General features: G+C 45.1%; 1 long non-coding RNA gene across 1 annotated transcript; it reads right to left on the reverse strand.

The window, feature by feature from the left end:
- Positions 1-195: 195 nt before the first annotated feature.
- Positions 196-16,530, reverse strand: LOC121057860. Its single transcript, XR_005813991.1, has 4 exons — positions 16,436-16,530; positions 5,853-5,971; positions 3,256-3,380; positions 196-1,131 (listed from the first exon to the last, which is right to left on the reverse strand). It is a non-coding gene; the product is annotated as an uncharacterized LOC121057860 (long non-coding RNA).
- Between the last annotated feature and the right edge of the window lie 2,436 nt (positions 16,531-18,966).

An 18,966-nucleotide genomic window follows, 5' to 3' on the forward strand; every position in this document is an offset into this window, starting at 1 on the left:
TCCCATTCATTTCTTGTGGTGGGGTTCTTATTTTCTGTCAGCAGCAACATATCTGGCTGTGCTGAACACAACTGGCTACTGAATCGCTCCAGCAGTTACCGCTTTTGCAGCTAGGAGCTCTGCAAGGTGCCAGAGCTAGCTCATCTCATAAATATTACGTACTTTCAGAGAAAGGAAAAAATTTCTTAAGCCATTTTCTCTCTGGATCTTGTCCTGCCAGTGCTGAGTATTTTCTGTGCAAGAACTCAGTGGCTGGGTCCTTGGTGATTAATTGTTTGCAAGATGATGCCCTAAATGGCAAAAGAAATAGATAACTTTTCACAGCAAATGGATGTGCCTCAGCTCAGAGAACTCTAAGGGTACAGAGTCAATGTTGCACACAATGAATTTCATTTGGCAAAGCTAATGCTTCTGGCCTGACCTTTGATCACCAGCAACATATAATAGTAATTAAAAGACTTCTGAAATTTGGAAAAAGGAAAGACTCATTGCAGCTGTAAACTGATCAAGAGACCACTACAGGCCAGAAAGGTGGTGTAAAGCTCTACATGAGTCATTGCCATAAAAATACCATTCTCCCAAGCAGCTTTTGCTATTTCATGAACTACAACACTTTCCAATGTATTCCTGTAATCTATAAAAGCTTTATGAAATATTGACATTACTGCTGTTACTGATGTTCCCATAGTAATTATCCTCCATAATAATTAAACAATATGGCACAAAATCTGGTGAGGTTTGTTCCTGATAACTGACCTTTTAGACAAGATTTACTTTGCACTCTTACAGAAACAAACCTCTCCTTCTATGCTTTCTTCAAAAATTATCTTCAAAATTGCTGTTCTTCAAAATGTTAACAGGGACATTGTGGGAAAGCAGGATTCTAGTTTCTCTGGAGATTAGTGTTCTTTTTTCTTCCAACTATTTAGTTCAAATTACATCAAATTATGAACTGAAATTGAAAATAGTACTCCATTTTATACTCACTGAAGGTCTGATTTTCTAAATGGAAATATCATGGAAATCCTCGCTAACCCCTACATTACAAATACTTGCTTTGCAACACACAGGCACGCAGCTTCTCCCTGTTTTCCTCAGCTTTGGGCCTCACAGATTCCAGGTCTGGCTCCACTGCAGAACCAAAAAAAATATAAAGCCTTTCAAACAATCGTTACAAAGCACTCCAGCTTTACTAACAAGACCTCTTATTTATACCCAAGATCTAAGCTTGAAGGGAATCTTGAAACATTAGAAGTGGTTGGTGAGAGCTTGAGACGTTTTCATTGAGATCAGGCAGATAAAAAGAAGATACAGGAAAACCACAGGATGAAAGCTAAAGGAGAAAAGTAATCCCAAAATAGCTCTGCTTGGAGTGTTCTTCTGGAAGGGCTATTATACTGTTCAGTATGGCAAAACATCAAAGAGGAAATATTTCAGCCAAATCACTTGAGAGCTGAATTTCTCATCTTCTTCCAGATCACCACAACTTGCTGGTTTTCTTAATGTGGCCCCTTGGTCAAATATGGAAGGGTAAAGCTCAAAAGGAGAGGGGCTTTCTTGCGTCTCCAACCTAGGAAATACGGGGACAGAGGCAGAACTGCTACTGATGCAGCTGTCCTTCCCCAGAAATACTGCTGTTCCTCCAAGAACTATTTCTATTTCCTATAGCATTTTGAACATTGCCATTTAACTTTGCAAGGGGGCTTCTCTGTTCTTCCCATTTGCCCATACATACGGGTCCCAGTCCAGAAGTGACTCTGTGCAAGAAACTACCCCCAGTCCCATGCTAAGCCTCACCGGCACCCGCAGGACCATCATTTCATACCACGGCCCTTTGCTGGCTTCATGCCCAGAGCAGACACTGGCCAAACTGTCATAAATAGGATTTCCCTTTATTGCTAAAGATCAGTGGTTTTTCTTCATAAAAAAAGAAAATTAAGTACATCTACCTGTGGCTTTGAGCATGTGATATTATGGGTCAAACTAATAATGCAATTTCAGATTATAGCCCAGGACATTTTCAGGACTGGACTTAAACAGCTTTTCACCAGTGCAAATCCTACCTCTTTGCATGTCTGTTTCCTCCGTGTGTTCCCCACTGCCTTTCTCCCTTACACCCCCCTGTGCTCACAGAGCAAGTCCTTGAGATTAACCACAATATGATTACATTTTAATTGAGGCCAGCTTAGTGTGGGGACATCCTTTTAACTCAGGAGGCCTCAATTCCACAGAACCATAATGAACTAATAATGAATGTGCTAAAGTCATTAAATCAAAATTCATAAAAGGGTGAATATTGCTTTCTTTCATAATAAAGCAATTAAAATCCCATATACTATAATAGATACTACTAAGGTGCACTAAGTGTTCTTTAAAGAGGTTAGTCTATAATGCCACCCCACAAGAATTTGAGGATCTTTTCAAAATAGGGCTGCTGCACTATTAATACATGATCAGAACTCTTTTCATGTCTTCTTTGGTTCAGCATTATTTCTTTTTTTAAGAAATACTGGCATGATTTCATTAGTAGGTTTTGTAGAACTAGTTAATTATAATAAATCATGACTTGCAGTACAAGTAACCAACTTTCAAGTAGTGAAGCATCATATCATTACGTACTTCTTTTCTGTTGAGCTTCTTTCACTGTTCCTTTCATCATGACATCCCCTTCACATCTCTCACATGCTTTGTTCCTTGGGGGTTAACAGCCCCAAATTAAGGTAGCAGAGAACACATGCCATGGATACGTCTGACTTCTTATGTCAGTCCTGACTAGGGGAGAAGCCATACAGGAAAACCCATGTCCTGATTTACAACCACTTGTCTCTTCACATGGTGTTTTCACCACAGGAAATGCAAGTGAAGAACCCTGCATCATTTTCAATGTGCTCCTCGTTGCCACAGGTATAAGACAGCCAATTTAAAACAGCCACTGTTGAAGACAGGCCTCTTGGTACCTGCATGGCAGCGATGCCTGCTGCCCAAAGTTCACCTTCCCACCTGGAAGAGCCCCTTCCCTGATGGGCTGTAATCCACCCAGGCAAGGGCGGAGATGAAACAAGCAGCACAAAGTGATTGGGATCAGACAAACCAGTCAGTAGCAGAAACAGAAATATCACCAACCCTCTACTGCTGCCTGCGGCGCCAGACCACGTTTTCTCCTGAAGGCCTTTGGCCTCTGTTCAGGAAAAAAAAAATCATTCCTGTGCACCAAATGGCTGGGATCTAAACACAAGACAGTTTATAGATACTCACAAATTCACACAAGCAACAAATGCTTTTCCTTTTAATGACATAGTCACGAAAACCCAAGACTTTGAAGAGTGCTCAGGACGGGAGACCGACAGAAAGCGTGTCCCAGGGCAGGCGGGCACATGTGTCTGAATGAAAGAGGAACAGATTGGCAAAAAAAAAAGAATTATTAAATAGTACATGGTGGAGTAGGAGATTATCTGGAGAACATGATACAAGAACAGACAGATTAAAGGAACACTAAATATTTATTACAAAGTCCTTCATATCATATGCAATAATACATGCCATAGCTGTTACTGAATAATACAGGCAACAGCCAGTTGTTGAGATTGCTCTCTGAGTTGGATAAAATAGAATTAGAGGCTTTTATCCACTGGAGACTGTGCACTGTTATACATAACAATCAAAATCACTCAGAAAAGACAGAAACAGCTCAGTGAACATCCTAACTACACAAGACAAAACCTCACATCCAGGTTACTGCAGAGGAATGAAAACACACTGGACAGACACAGCCCCATTTCTTCCTGAACATGTGTGCTACTGGAAGGGACAAGCCCAAAGGATGGAAGGAATTCAGCCCATGAGAGACTGAAACTGGGGGCTCCCGGGGAGTCCGTGGGATCTGTAACAGGCCGTGAGCCAGTTTGTTGTGCGCTGACTGTAGGGTAAGGCGCAGTGTGCCCTAGGTACAGCAGAAATTCTTCTGCTGGTTCTGTTTTTCTGTACATGGGTTGCTACACGAGCACATTAACACAGTTGAGACAGCCTGACCCTGGAGTTAGCAAGGAACAAAACATGTTATTGCAACCAACAGCTTGCCTCGTAAGCCTGCTTTTCCCCTTCCATGCACACAAGGTCCTTTCAGCAGGCAGAACGGATGCACTCCTGGATCCCCTGCATGCGTTAAAGTGAATTTACTTAAGTGGAAAATCTCCCTGCTGTGGCAAATTAGCCCTTGACATTGACTCACGTCTAATATGGTATACAGAGGAAAGAAAACAGAGGATTGTCAAAACAAGTAACCTGTCACAGTGCAGTTGCCTTGCATTTTCTTTGTCAGAGCTGGGACCCTCACACTGGTTTTGTGGCGTGGTCAGCGTTCATCTAAACCAAAGAGGTCCTTCTCACTTATGGGGAAGGGGAGGAAAAGGCTTGGGAAGAAAACTGTTTGGAGACTGGGACTTTCTCAACAGATACAGTGACTTTGTCAGAACTACTGTGAACATAAGCCATAATATTTAAAATTAAAGTTCTGTACTGGCTCAGTTCCACAGACAGAATCTGGTTTATTGGCATTTAGCACAGTAAACCTTCCCCTCTCGGTGCACTATTCCCCTATTTCGTTTGGAGGTTTTGCACTGGTGGATCCCACTGACACTGGCAGAAATTACCCAGAGCAATCTACCATGAACTGCAGAGAGCACGGATCCCTACGAGTATTGTATTTCTTCCTTTCTCATACATACTGAGGAGAGCATAGCCGACTCACCGCAGGAAACCCAGGTGCTGAATTCATCTAACAAGCTGCTTAAAACTCTAAACAGATGTTTCTGTGTCTTTCCTGCTTCTTGAGCAGTCTGTGTGGAAACACCAGCAGATTTACAAAAGAACAGATGCATGAACCATACATGCTTTAGTATCAAGGCCTGAGTCACTGGAAAATGGTTTATGACTATGCATATAATTTGAGCAACGTGCTGTAGGGAAAAAAGATCAACCTTGTCCATAATGGAAATATAGATTGACCTGGCCAGAGCCATTGAGGAAGGTAGCAAAATTCATGCTGAAAATTATACCTGTCTTGATCTGTTCCAGCTCCTGCAATGACTCATGAAAATGTAGATTGGGTATTTAGGCTGGACCTCATCCAGGGCCTGGAGAGATGTACAAAATAACTAATTGACTTCAATGGCTATTTTATCAGTGTCCTTACTTTCCAAGACTATGGAAGGATCACAAATAGACCAGCAAACATGCTGAGAGCTATTAGAGCCCAGAAAAACTAATTCGTACTTACATTGTCTTCTTAATACTCTGAGAGCAGTGGAAATGTGCCTTAGCACTGACAGCAGCATCGCCAGCCCCACAGCCCCCATGGTCGTGTGATCAGACTGGGCTGAAGAGCAGATGCTGGATTTAAATAATCATTCACAGAATTACTGCATTTCCCTGGTGTTTCTTGACCCTTTCGGATTTATTACTTGAGACTTTTCACACAAAGTACTTCTTCTGCAGGAAAAAGAGTTGCACCATTACACTAGGATAGGATACGCGTACTGGTGTCCCACGTGGCCAAGTGGATTGGCCTCAACGTTCCTTGTTGGCTTACTTCTTCACAAAGCTGGACTCTCTGGACTTTTATGATCATTCAAATACTTTAACAGTGGTTCTTAAGGTGACTAGGACACAACCACAGTAAGATAAATTAGCAATCAACAAGCCCGCATCTCTAAGGTGGATTTTGAAAAAGGTACATTTTAAAATTTTCCCCTCTCACAATCTGTCCACAGATCTGTGGATCTGTCATCCTAATACTGTGTAAACAAATGAATAGCAACAAACAACAACAACAACAAAATAAAAAAAAAACACACCTGTTGGATTTCAAGAAACTTGGACATGGAGGCTGAAGTCCCAAAACCGCAAAGCTCCTGAAGGTGTAAAGCACCTGAACGTGTGGTCTTCCAGGTGGTCATGTCCCAACTTACTGCCTCTGTTGGAAAAAAAATAAATATAATATTGACCATAAACACCAGAGAACTCCCAAGAAGAATTTCACAAGCATCACACACACTGATGCCCAAGAACCATTTGCTTAATACAAACAAGACAGGGTTATTTTGTTAGGCAATGTGTGGTAATAGCCAGTTATTAATCCTTTCCACCTTAAATTGGATTTTCTAGGTGTCATGGACATTGCTGACAAGGAAGTCACTGAAGCCTGGCACTAGAGATTGTAGGAGAAATCCTGATCTCACAGCAGTACAGGTAAGCTCTCTCTCCATGTCTCATGGGGACGTGATTTCACCTCTGCATGTGAGCCGCAGAGACTTCTAGCAATGGTTCATCTCAGAGTTACTATTTCAAAGACATCCTTAAACTAAATACTCCTGAACATTTATGAAGTCAGGAAGAGCTTCACAGCAAGCAAAGGAGACCTCTGCTTCAATTAAGTGCTTGTTTATACCTACTGCATTTCACATGTTGCATTTCCTGATGAAATGTGTTTCATTATTTCTGAAATATTAAACATCAAAAGCAGAGCTATAATGCATGAATTATACAGTGTTGCAAAAACTATCATCATGTCCATTTTTTTTGGCATTTCAACATATAAATGTTATACCAAGGAGCTTTTATACTAATGGATAATTGCCTGCAGTGCATACTTAACTTTTGTCCACTTCAGTTGACTTGGTAGTGTTACCTACATATATCAAACATCATTTCATCCAAATTGGCAATGAAGGAAAGGCATGTGGCCAAAGTCTTTCTCTTGTGCAAAGCTCAACTCTACAGGATTTGAATAGTGATGCAAATGAGAAGCCACGCCACAAACTAATAGGGCTAGATTCTAAGCCCACTCTACATACGCCAGGGGAGGTATCCTGAATTTAGGTTAACAGTTGATCAGATCCCATATAAAGTTGGTTACTGGACCCAAGTGCATTCCAATTAACTGTTGTAAACAGTCTTGCCTGATGCAACATGTCTTTATCAAACATGAAGCTTCATGAGAAAAAACATTAGAGGCATTTCGTAAAGAGAGTGCATATCTTCGATGTGTAGAAAAGCCACGCTAACCTCCTCACTATGGGGAAAGAGAAATATGTCCCTGTCCTGGTTTCAGTTAGGACAGAGTTAATTTTCCTCCTAGTAGCTGGTAGGGTGCTATGTTTTGGATTAGGATGAGAAGAGCGCTGATAACATGCTGATGTTTTAATTGTTGCAGAGCAGTGCTTACACCAAGCCAAGGACTTTTCAGCTTCTCGCTCTGTCCTGCCAGCGGGCAGGCTGGGGTGCAGCAGGAGCTGGGAGGGGACAGACCCAGGACAGCTGACCCAAACTGGCCAAAGGGGTATTCCATACCATCTGACAGCATGCTAAACAATATATAGGGGTGGCTGGCCGGGGTGGGGGGCCGACTGCTCAGGAATAGGCTGGGCATCGGTCAGCAGGTGGTGAGCAATTGCATTGTGCATCACTTATTTCGTACACATTATTATTAGTAATACTATTATCATCATTATTATTATTATTATTGTTATTATTATTTTCCTGTCTTAATAAACTGTCGTTATCTCAACTCACAGGCTTCACTTTCCCGTTTCTCTCCCCCATCCCAGCGAGGGAGGGGGGAGGGTGAACGAATGGCTGTGTGGTGTTTAGCTGCCAGCTGGGTTAAACCACAACAGTCCCTTAACCTTCCAGACAAAGGAAGGATGGTAGGCCGCTAGGAATAGCCACAGACTCCACACCAACTCTCATGCCCATGCTCTGAGAAGAGAGACGCTGACGTTTGGCTTTGGCTCGGCAGCATGCGTGGGAGAGACACAGCCAAGCAGCCAAGGATGCTGCACTGACCATGACTGTAGGGACACTGCAGGTAAGAAGCACTTTAGTCACTTCTCTGCCAGAATTGTACTCAGCTGACCTTAGGTAGGGTAGTGCTGTCTGCATATTGCCAGATGCATATGAGAAAGAGCCCTGCTGTAATCTGACCTGGAAACTGCAGCAGATAGCAGTTGATATTCCAGCCGAGAACCAGTGCTCATCTGCTTCACATTCCTTGCTTACAGCACCATCCTACTTCGCGGTGGCTGACAAACATCTCATTCCCTCCATTGCTTCTGCAACCATAGCTACCTCATCACCTCGCTAGAGCCGGCTGTTTCTGCATCACAGCAAGCACATGCTGCTTGCTTGCACTTTCAGCATTTTGTGCCCATCTCCATACCAGTAACCAGTGAGTAAACTCTCACTGCAACTGTCCCTATGCCATGTCTCACTTCTGCCCCACCCATCCTAACATCATACCTCCAAAGCAGGACCTTCCTGCCCTCTCCTAAGTTCTGATCCTGAAGCTTTAGGCCATCCTTTTAGTCTTTGCATATAGCACCTATTATTGAAGGCCCTACCTTGTTCGTGACAATTTCAGCAATGTTTTAGAGTTCTAATTATGACAGTGCTGCTATACAATACAAGTGAGATTTGCCATCCAAAAGTCCCAAATGCATTAGAAAGCATTCAACAGAAGGACTTCTGTTCTGGCTATGTGTGCCACTTGGCATTTGTCTTGTTTCTGTTACAATTTCTCTCTCCATGAAGGATGCCAGTCATGTGTTTGTCAGGTATGGGCATGAGCTTCTCCACCTCATCCTACCTACTCCCCCAATAAACTGCATAAAAAGACAGTGCTCAGTCCTGCCCCAGAAAGTGCTGAGCAGCTGCTTTCCGCCATCCAGGACTGCTGCTATTTTATACATATTCAAACCTCAGAAGCAATCAGCCATTCAGATCTGTAATACTCATCCCTTCGAAATATCAAGCAATTGAACATAAACAGCAAGGATGCACAAGAATGTAAATGTAAACACTCTTCTAATATCAGGACCTCACTGCTGCTTTGAATTTCCCAGTAATGATCCCAGACCATTCTATTTCAGTCCAGGAAAGGGCAAGCAGAACAAAGCAAGAGAGAAGAAAAAAAAAAATCAGACTTCAACAGAGAAACAACCAGGCTGGAGTGCAAGAAGCCAGTTAGGGATCAGACCATGCTAACCCCTTCTAACCCCTTGCTGGGACTGTTCTTTGCCCCTTATTCCCTGTTTGACTTTGGGCAAGCCATGCAGTCCCTGACTTGCTATAGACAGTTTGATTTCCATCAAGCACAATTCATCTGTTCACAATTTCGTTCCTGGCCTGGAGGCTGCTCCCACTTCCTCACCTGGACAACAGGCACAATGCCACCTCTGAGCCTAGCTGCAGCATAACACAAAGGACTTCATTAGACGCTAAAATGCTCAAGAGATCAAATATCACAATAATGGGGCCAAACAATAAACAGGAAGAGTGATTTATCATAGACAGGGAAAACACTAAGCTTATGCTACTCTTAAAATGTGGTCCTGCAAGCAGCCTCTTACAGGGCTAGCTGACTATTCATGGGAGAGTTGGGAGGGCAGCTGCACTGCCTGGCTCACTAACATGGAAATAGTCCAAGCGCACCCAACCACTCCACTATACAGCTTGGTGTATGCTACGGTCAAATTCATCTCGTAGCTCCCGAAGTGTCATTGAGCTGCCTTGGCTCCCTTTATAGTCAGCAGAGCCTACGGAAACACCACAGCAGTCCACCCCAGCTCCTCGCAGCCACTGTCTAAAACAGTAGGGTAAACTGAACCCTGGAGGGTCTTGTTTTTCTCCGTTACTTATAAAGGGACTCTAAGTGGCTCCTTGGAGTAGAGGAGTCATTCCAGACGTCCTCTGGCTGTGCCAGCAGCTTTGCACAGGCAGCATCCCTGCTCTGCGGCCAGCCTAGCGATCCCCCAAAGTGCCATGCAGACAGAGAAAACAGGAGCTGAAGGAAAACAAATACATTTGATTACTGTCCAATAACAGTAAACATCATTCAGAAATCTTTCTGCACACAGAGACTTTCAAGTAATGAGAAGAGACCACAAATAAGTGACAGCCAGAAGAGCCCTCATGCTGTTTCAGTGTGGCAGTATGCAACCGGCATCTGCAAGAAGGCAAAATGCTCGTGCTCTGCCCCTCGTCTCAACAATACCACAGCTTCCTGCAAACCCACAGTTAACTTGGGTTGGCTTACCCGGGACAGCATTTCAGAAGCTGATGAAGGCGATGGATAAGCCCAGAACTGGCCCCAGGTCTAGGGCTGTGGTGCTGTACACCAGGCAGCACGCTTGCCATTACGTCTGGAGATGTGCCTGTTCAAACAGTCCATGCAGAATCACTTGTGTGTCTTCCCTGTTTTTTTTTCATTGGGGAGATGGTTTTCTTCATTTAAAAGGCTGGGTAACATGCTGCTGTGAAAGTGCACTTGCAATTTGGCAGGGTTCACCTCTTTCTGTGTTATCGCTGGCAGGAGAAGCGCGGTGTCCTCCTTGGCGAGCTCAGCAGGGACGTGTCCACCAAGCACACAACTCCTCGGGGCTGGGCAGGGGTCCGTGCTCCCAGGAACCCACTTAGCACAGAGGGGACACAAAGCACGCACTCTGAGCTCCACACCACGCTGTTTGAGATCTACATTCCCAATGTTATCTTTGCACTCTCATGAAGTGCAATTACCTCCTCATTTTGCAGCTCTTTGTGCCCATTTAATCTCTCCCATTTTGTTTCTGACATCTCCAATAATCCAACCCTGACACTCCTTATAGATACTGCAATTACAATACAGAGCAGCTCCTGACAGAATGAGTTGTATCTTGCTTCCTTCCTATAACACTCAAGCCATCAGACATGGCTACATGAAATGGCAAAAGAAACCACTGCTGACGATTTATATGGGTCCCCAGCAGATAGTGACAGTGCCATATATCTGTCTTAACCAATTAAATTTCTGGAAGCTACCCAGAATAGGGCAGCCGAGGTAGGATTTACATGTGTTTCTGCTTTAAGTAATAACTCAGCTGTGATTTCCCTTTCTTTTCTCCTAGGTCAGAGACTTGGCTATTGCCACCCTCCTGCCTTCCCACCCCATGTAATACACTTTGCCCCTGAGGGAATAATCCTCAGCTTCTGGCAAGCCCATGACTGTAAGGTGCACAGTGTGAGCCATCAGAAGCAGAACAGCTCCCAGAATAGCCTTGACAATTTTTTTTTCTTCAGCTATCAGCAAAATGGGCCAAGGAATTAGGAACACCTTCTGACTGATCCTGAGGATAATTAACTAACTTGCAGAAAACACCTCCTCACACTGCAAGGCAAAATGAGAGATTCTTCACTGTTCTCTCCCAGCTCCCAGTATATGCTGGTATGCATCACATTCTTTTTCTTGGCCAAGAAACTACAACCTCAAGTTGCTCCAGAAGAATCCACACCTGACTGTTGGCTGACTGTAAAAATCAAATGGGCCTCATGGTAGCCCTGAAAGCTAAAGTATTTTAGGGCCTTGTATCTTCCTTCTACTACTTGCAGCAAAAGCCAACCTCAGCAAGTATATGTATGGATTCAAATATAAAGGGCTCCTGATCTCTGGTGTCAGTTAATCCCCAGCTAAGGTGAGATCACAGAAATAATTGAATCCTGACAGAGCAGGTTTGATTTGTAAGAGGGCTAAGGGATTTAGGCATTCCACTGCCACTGAGTTTGTTTACACCTTATATATGTAACGATAATCCCATGCGCTGGGATTTCCAGCTACCTGCCAGAATCAGGAGAGATTATTTTTCCCTGCTGATGCACAATTTGCCTTTTCAGCTGCCTCCTCATTTTTTTGGCTTTGCTCCCCAAGTGGTTAGTTTTAAACTCATCCTCCAACCTAGAGTAAGGAAAGACGCATTCCTACCTAACATGGAGGATTTGTGGTAAGACAAACCTCAGCCTGCAGCACTACCAGCCCCTGCAGAGCTTCACACCGGAGCTGGCCTCGACCACAGGACTCATTCAGAACAGAAGAGCTTCTCTAAGAGAAGACATCACACCCTGCCTCACCTGTATTTGTCCCTCTGCAAAGCACAGACACGTACCAGCCCATCCCCTATGCAGCAGGGAGCTGCAGAGAGGAGTTAGAGACCTTCTGGAGGGCTTCAGTGCAGAATTTTCTGCTGCAGCTCGGAAGAGGTGCGGGGTGTGTGGCGGGGAGAAGAGGCAGAGCCCGACATCTGTTTTCAGCCAAGCAGTCACAGTCTCTTCAGGTGACCTTGAGCACATGCCATCAGCAGCACACTTGGAAAACCCACTCCGCAGCAAGGATAATTAAACCAACCCACCTCACAGGTGTTTGGGGAGGCTGCTTCCAGCATGATTTGTGACCGTCACGGCACAGCGTACGTGCGACAAGAGAGTGGGATCCAAGTAAAAGGAGCTCAGCTGAGATTAGCACCTTGGGGCCCCATCCAAGCTAAGGATAAGGTACTGTGCCTTCCCTTAAGAGTATCTAATCCAAGAAGATGGAGCTAATAACAAACAGAAAAAAGAAACCTATTACCCTATCTGTATCTTCTGAAGCTGAAAACAGGGGAATGCCGGGTGCTGCCTCTGGGACAGAGCAGGGCCGGGCACAGGCATGGGCACAGCCAGGGGGCAAGGGCTGGGGGGCAGCTCAGTGGGAAGGGGCTGGGGGGGGCCAGTGGCAGCAGGAGCCCTGGCAGCCAAGGGGACAAACCGCACGTTGGGGCACACGAAGCACAGCACGGCCGGCCCCAGAGGGGATTCTCCTGCTGCATTTCGTGCTGCTGCAGCCTCGCTTTGAGCATCGTGTGCGATTCTGGGCTCCCCAATATAAAAAGGTCCCTGAGGTGCTTGAGCAGGTCCAGAGGAGGGTAGCAAAGCTGGTGAAGGGGCTGGAGGGCACGTCCTGAGAGGAGAGGCCGAGGATGCCTGGGCTGCCCAGCCTGGAGGAGAGGAGGCCAAGGCGTGGCCGCACTGCTCCCTGCAGCTCCCTGGGGAGGGGAAGCACAGAGGCAAAGCTCCTGTCCTGTGTTCCTTAAAACCAGGCTAAGCATTAGTCTTAGGGAGCTAATGAGTAGACACTTGTGGCATACCCAGAAGATGCACAGAATGTATAGAGCCAGTGGGTGTTAAGGAAACTTTCAGTATAAAAACACGCAAGACCATATTCTTCTTCAGAGGGATGCACACTAGATGTGTTTGTTGCCAATATTATGACTGGACTACCTACACCACCGTAAAGTTTGCTTTCTTCTCACCCTCATTATAGTTCAACAAACTAATCCCTTTATTGATGATATAATGTGCATCCCTGTGCTAACAAATTATTTGCTGTGTGCAATTGATTTCTACTGCTGTAATCGCTACACACAAATATCTTCTGTATCATTGCTCTGCAGAAAAATATGCTTTCCAGCAAGATTATATAGAGTAACAGACAGTGTGATTATTCAGCTTCTATAAAGTTATCTACTTAACCTCTGCACCACCTTTACAGCAGGTTTATACAGATATGCTTCAGAAATTCATCAACCTACACTTTGTAAAACACCTTGTTAAACCATCTTCCATCTCAGTGTGAGGATGAACTTCCAACTTCTTCACAGAGAGGGCTGTGTCCAAGACTAATTGCTTGATTTAGGAGAGCAAGCCAGCTTCCCGTTTTACCAATATTACTCTTCAAAGCAAATTTCACACAGGTAAAAGCCCTAAATCAGCAGCTCTGCGGACTGGACTCCTTACCTAAATACAAGCCTGGCAAAAGGAGCATCACGGGTTTCCTCGGTGACTGAAATCTGAGCACAGCTGAAGTTCATTTGCACCCTAACACCACTTCAGATCTCAGATTTTATACTGGGACAATGGAGAAGGTGTACAAGTTAACAAATGACTGCACCGGCAGGCTGTTCTTGTCCACTAGGAACCAAACGGAGTTCCCAAGTGCACTCCATGGCTTTCAGTGCTTTTGTCCTGCTGCCCCAAATGAGTGGGTACTCCCAGCCAGCTCCCAGCCCCAGCTGGGACCCCAGCCCCAGACGACGTTCAGTCCACGGGGAGAATTAAAGGAAATAAAGGAAATAAGCAGAAATAATCAGCCCCTGGGTTTGAAGTGATGACATGAACGTTGCATCCCTTTGTCCAAGCTCATCTGCTTTGCTCGCTCCACAATGACTCAATGTAAGTAAAGGTTTGCCAGTAGGAAGCACTTCCCACTAGCTCTCAAGCACAGAGGTGGGTGATATCAGCCTTCTGATCACGCTGAGCCTGGCTCTCAGGCCTGCTCATAGCAATTTCACTGCAGCCACAAAGCAAAAAGGCAGCTGTTGCTGTGTGACATTTCTATAGATCTCCAAGGATCAGCACCTCGGCTGGCAGCATCAGCACAGACAGGATGGTTTACTACGGCTGAGGATCCAGCCCCTGTTGTTTATCCTGTTCTATAAAACTGTCTTGTAAAGGTCGTTATTTGTCCTGCTTGCATTTGTCGCAAGGCCATTTTGCTCCACTGTTTTCAGATGTCACTGATAAGCACTCCTGCCTGAAATGTTTCAGATTCACAGCCCCTAGATATTCCCAGGTACAACAGTTACACACCAATCAACAGCAAATGCCTTTCAATCACAAGAAGAGAAGCATTTCTGCTGCATTATGCACAATTACGTGCTCAACTGTTATGAGTAACTCTGAAGCTCCTGCTCTGAGACTGTTGCAACCATATGTGACACATGCTCAGCCACTTTCCGCTCTTCTCTCAGAAAGGGCTGTGCAGGAGAAACTGCTTCACCCTTCGCCATTGTAAAAACAGTCATTATTTAAAGCAGGAACAGCCAGAAGGATGCTTTTGTCCCTGTCTAAGTAAGAGGTAAGCCAGCAATTCAGCTCTGAGGCACCACACAGAACCTGAACCAGGATCACAGTGATGCAACTGGTCCAGAGTCAGTCAGCAAGGCAAAACTGGCAGAAATTCTACCTATGTGCAAGTTTTTAGGTGAACTTGGCTTGATGCGAGTGCACCAAGTATGGGGAGGGATGGCACCAGGCACTGGCAGTGGTGACAGCCCTCATGGGGAGCCACAAATGGGAGGAAACGTTGGGTCTGGGAGGCTCCTCGCACCTCCTGCTACGGCTGCGGTGCCACCAGGAGCACAGCTGCTTGGGTGGGATGGAGCAAAGCCCTCAAGCACAGGCTTCAGCCCATCCCAGCTCAGTGCAGGTGCTCCACCATGCACTCACCACTTACCCACTGCGAAGCCTGGAGGACTATTACACGTGAGCTTAACACACAAACATCCTTCTTGATCAGCCCTCTCAACAGGAATAAGAGCAATCTACACCAGGAGAGAAAAATGGATCATTTCCCCCCCCTCCCTTTTTTTTAACACATGTGGATGATGAGTTGTGTGAGCAATGTATTTTTTGCTTCTAATTTTAACATGCTCAGTGATGCATTTAGGACAGTGGTATGTATCTGGTGAGCAGTACACACATGCTCACATACTCTGCTTGTCTGACAACAGAAGACATCAATAATTGCTGGGCCTGTGAGTAGAAAGTGTCTCTTGAAAGGAACTAAGAGACCTTGTGAGCACTAAGGAAAATAAAACACAACTTGGAGAGACAGTAACCTGACAGCTTCACCATCCAAAAATGTCTTGCAGACTCCTAATTGCACAGATTGCTTCTGATTACATCAGGTAGCACCAGGAAGTAGGTTACTCTGCAGCAGAGAGAGGTGAATTCAAACTGTCTATCTTTGATCAAGACTCTGGTTCACCAAGACTCATTTCTGATAAAAAAAAAAATCAGAAAAATTTGCATCATTACATGGCAGCACCATCATCAACGTGACTGCTTCATCCACATTTATCCCTGCTTCGGGTCCTGCTGCTCCTTTTGTGCACTAGGAAGACACCTCTGACTCCCAACACTGAGGAAACAGACATACTTCAGAGATCTGGTTCTACTAAGGCAAGAGAAACTTTTCATCTTTGTATGTTTGCCTTTATCCAATGCAACCTACCAAACACCGTCTTGAACAGAATCAGCAATTACCAGCAAAACATCACCAAAGGGGACTGAGAGCAAGGTCATGAAAATCAGAAACAAGCCAAAAAATCATGGCGTTAAAGCCTCCACAGGGGTTATTGGGGGGTATGGGTTTGCCTGGGGGTGTCAGAAAGGGTCAGGCCTTGTACTGGATAGGGCGCAGCTATCTGACAGTGCCCCCACAAGCAGAATTATCTGGAAAGATGAATTTCAGGATGGCCTATTTTTAACGAGACTACATGTGCCCTCCCTGGACAGAGGTTTCGGAGACTGAAGAGTTAGTGTACAAAATATAGTAAAAACACACTGGTAAAAGCATGTGGAGCTGTGAGGCTGTCATTCCTCTTCCTGTGGGATGAGGAGAGAAAACAAGAACATGAAACAACAAAGATATTATATACTAAGTTCTGAGAGAGGATCTGGCCTTCATACAACTTCAGGTTTAAAACTCAGTCAGTAAGGCTGGGCTATATTTAGGAGAAAGGTAGGTGCTTACCTGGGATAAGCACAGACCCAGCCAGCTCCCCTCTCTGGCAGCAGCACGGCCAAGCACGAAGGTGTCCTGGGGGAAATCTGCTGGCTTATGGCATGGGCACATCTCCTTTTTGCTTGTTCTGGCAAAGACAATTATTTACCACAGAAATACTCCTCTCAGTAAGTATTCCTTGAAAGAAATCACAAAGAAATAAAGGTAAGGCATCTGTCTTTCCTTTTACAGCCAGCAAACCTATATCTAGGATGGAAAACACTCCTGTGAACTCATGGCTGAAGAGCACCTCGACCTGCATCAGGGCCGTGAGAGGTGTACGGGTGTGCAGCTGTAGGAGGTGTACAGCTCATGCCCTTAGCTTACAGCTGCAGGAGGTGTACAGCTCATGCCATAAGAGGTGTACTGGGCATCTGAGACAGAAATGGACCCAAAAGTCTAAAAAGCCAGAGGAACCAGCAGTGGGCACAGTGGGCACAGCCTGCCTGGCATCACCGCAGGCAAAACCAGCCTATTTGATCAGTTTCTGAACGCCTGCCATAAGCTCAGGGGCTTCAGTAAGTGGGTACCCACCTTTGGGCACGTTTGAGAAGGCTCATTTGCAGATGGCACCTTGGAAAATGGGAGAGAATCCAGTTAAAGCTTTTCTTTTTTTCCTTTTTCCATTTTATCTTCTTTGTAAGTTGCTACTATTTCTAAGAACAGTCATGGGCATCACACACTCACACTTTCAGGGCCACGCGTTTCTCCCCAGCACCCCTGTGCAGCACTGGGGAAGGCATTTGCAGACACCAAGCTGACATACCTTGTATAATTCACACTTAAGAAAAGTCTGTCCAAATAGAAGTTCAAGTATGTTATCAACTCCTTTGTTTTAATTCCACATTAGCCTTACACAAACAAATCATCAAAAGCAACCTTACACGACACCTCCCCAGCACACACGGACACAGATTTTTTTTCCCATGCTAAAGGCAAGGTAGGACATACCCAACTGAACAACCCCAAAGAGAGAGAAGAAGTTGAACAGCTGCCGAAATCCCAAAGAGGCCAGAAAGATTCAGTTAATACCAGCCTGAATTTCGATGATGCTGCATCAAGATCCTCTCGGTGCTCAGACTGGAACAGGACCAGTTTCTCTGGACGTGCTGCTGGAAAGCAGCTTACAAACAGCAGCAAGTCACAGGGGCAGAGAAAACACCACACATGTGCATGTGGAGGAAGGGGGGCTGCCTGGGCTACAGGAGGAAATTAAAACTGGGGAATATGAAATTATATCCAGTGTCCTGCACAACTCCAGGGTTGCTGAGTTAAAGGCAATGAATAAATAAGAGAAATTCAAAACCAAGCAAATCTCTGGGATGAGACAAAATTCATTCCAGGGTGTTAGAGCAGATTTGAGGAAGGAAACGTGTGTGCCAACAGCAATTACTATGGAGAACTCGCTGAGCACAAGTCTAGAAGACTGGAAAATTGGAAAATAACAAACCAAATGTGGTATCAATATGCAAAAAATGAGAGCAAGCCCAGCACAGGAAATTACAGGGCTATCAGCTTAATATTCATTACATATAGGAAAACGCAAGGTCCCCATTGTATACAAGAGTGTAATTAAATCAAGGGGTTCTGCTGAAATCAACTGCTTGTGATGTTTATGAATTAGCAGCAGATTCAAAATGCAGCCGCAACCTTAGCATTCAGCCCGGGGCCTGTGTTATTTGTTACAATCTAGGAACCAGCCCTGGTGAGAAGCTTTCTCCTAGATAGTGTAAATTTAAAATCTCTTGCCCAGTGTTTGTTGTCGTTGCTGTTATTTTTTATTTTATTTTTTTGCTTTACATGTGACTCAGTGGTGACGAGGATTGGCACAAACAGGCCATCCGAGGACAGCGTCTGGGGGAAAATGTTATGGGCTGACTTACTGATTAGTGCTTGTTTGCCATTTAGGGCAAAAGCAGCGAAGCATCTCTCGTATTCCTCCTGCTTCTGCTCCCCCAGTGTCTCCACAGCAGGAACATCTGCAGTTACCCACGTATTTCCTCTCGGCGCTGGGAAGTTGTGCCAGACTCTCATTACCTTTCAAAGGGTTGTCACTGGTGCCTATAGAAACACCCTCTTCCACTTATACTACACTCCGACCACATGGCTTGTAAAATCCTGTTGTTTTTTATCTTCAGACACACTCCTAAGTCCTTCAGGCACAGGTACCACACAGGCCTCTGTGGGCCCCCAGGGATGCCACATGGTTTTCTCCTCCATTAGGACCTTGCCCCATGTCAGGAAAGAGCAGCTGAAGGATATAAATGAGAATGAAAGTGATCTGCAAGCATAAAAGAAGGGGAAGGCTTCCAGTGAGTCACTGCTGTCATCCAGGGAGGAGCAGAGCTGCCATCAGCTGAAGCTTTGCCACCAGCACAAGAGGAGCGAGGGCAACACTCGCTGTGCTGGGCTCGTCCGATGAATCAGCAAGAGGTGGCCAGGCACTCATGAGGGCAGAGCCACGAGGATTTAGAGCTAGATCTCCACTGCTAGGCAGGGGT

Source organism: Cygnus olor, chromosome 20 (assembly GCF_009769625.2).
Source record: "Cygnus olor isolate bCygOlo1 chromosome 20, bCygOlo1.pri.v2, whole genome shotgun sequence".
Taxonomy (NCBI): Eukaryota; Metazoa; Chordata; class Aves; order Anseriformes; family Anatidae; genus Cygnus; species Cygnus olor.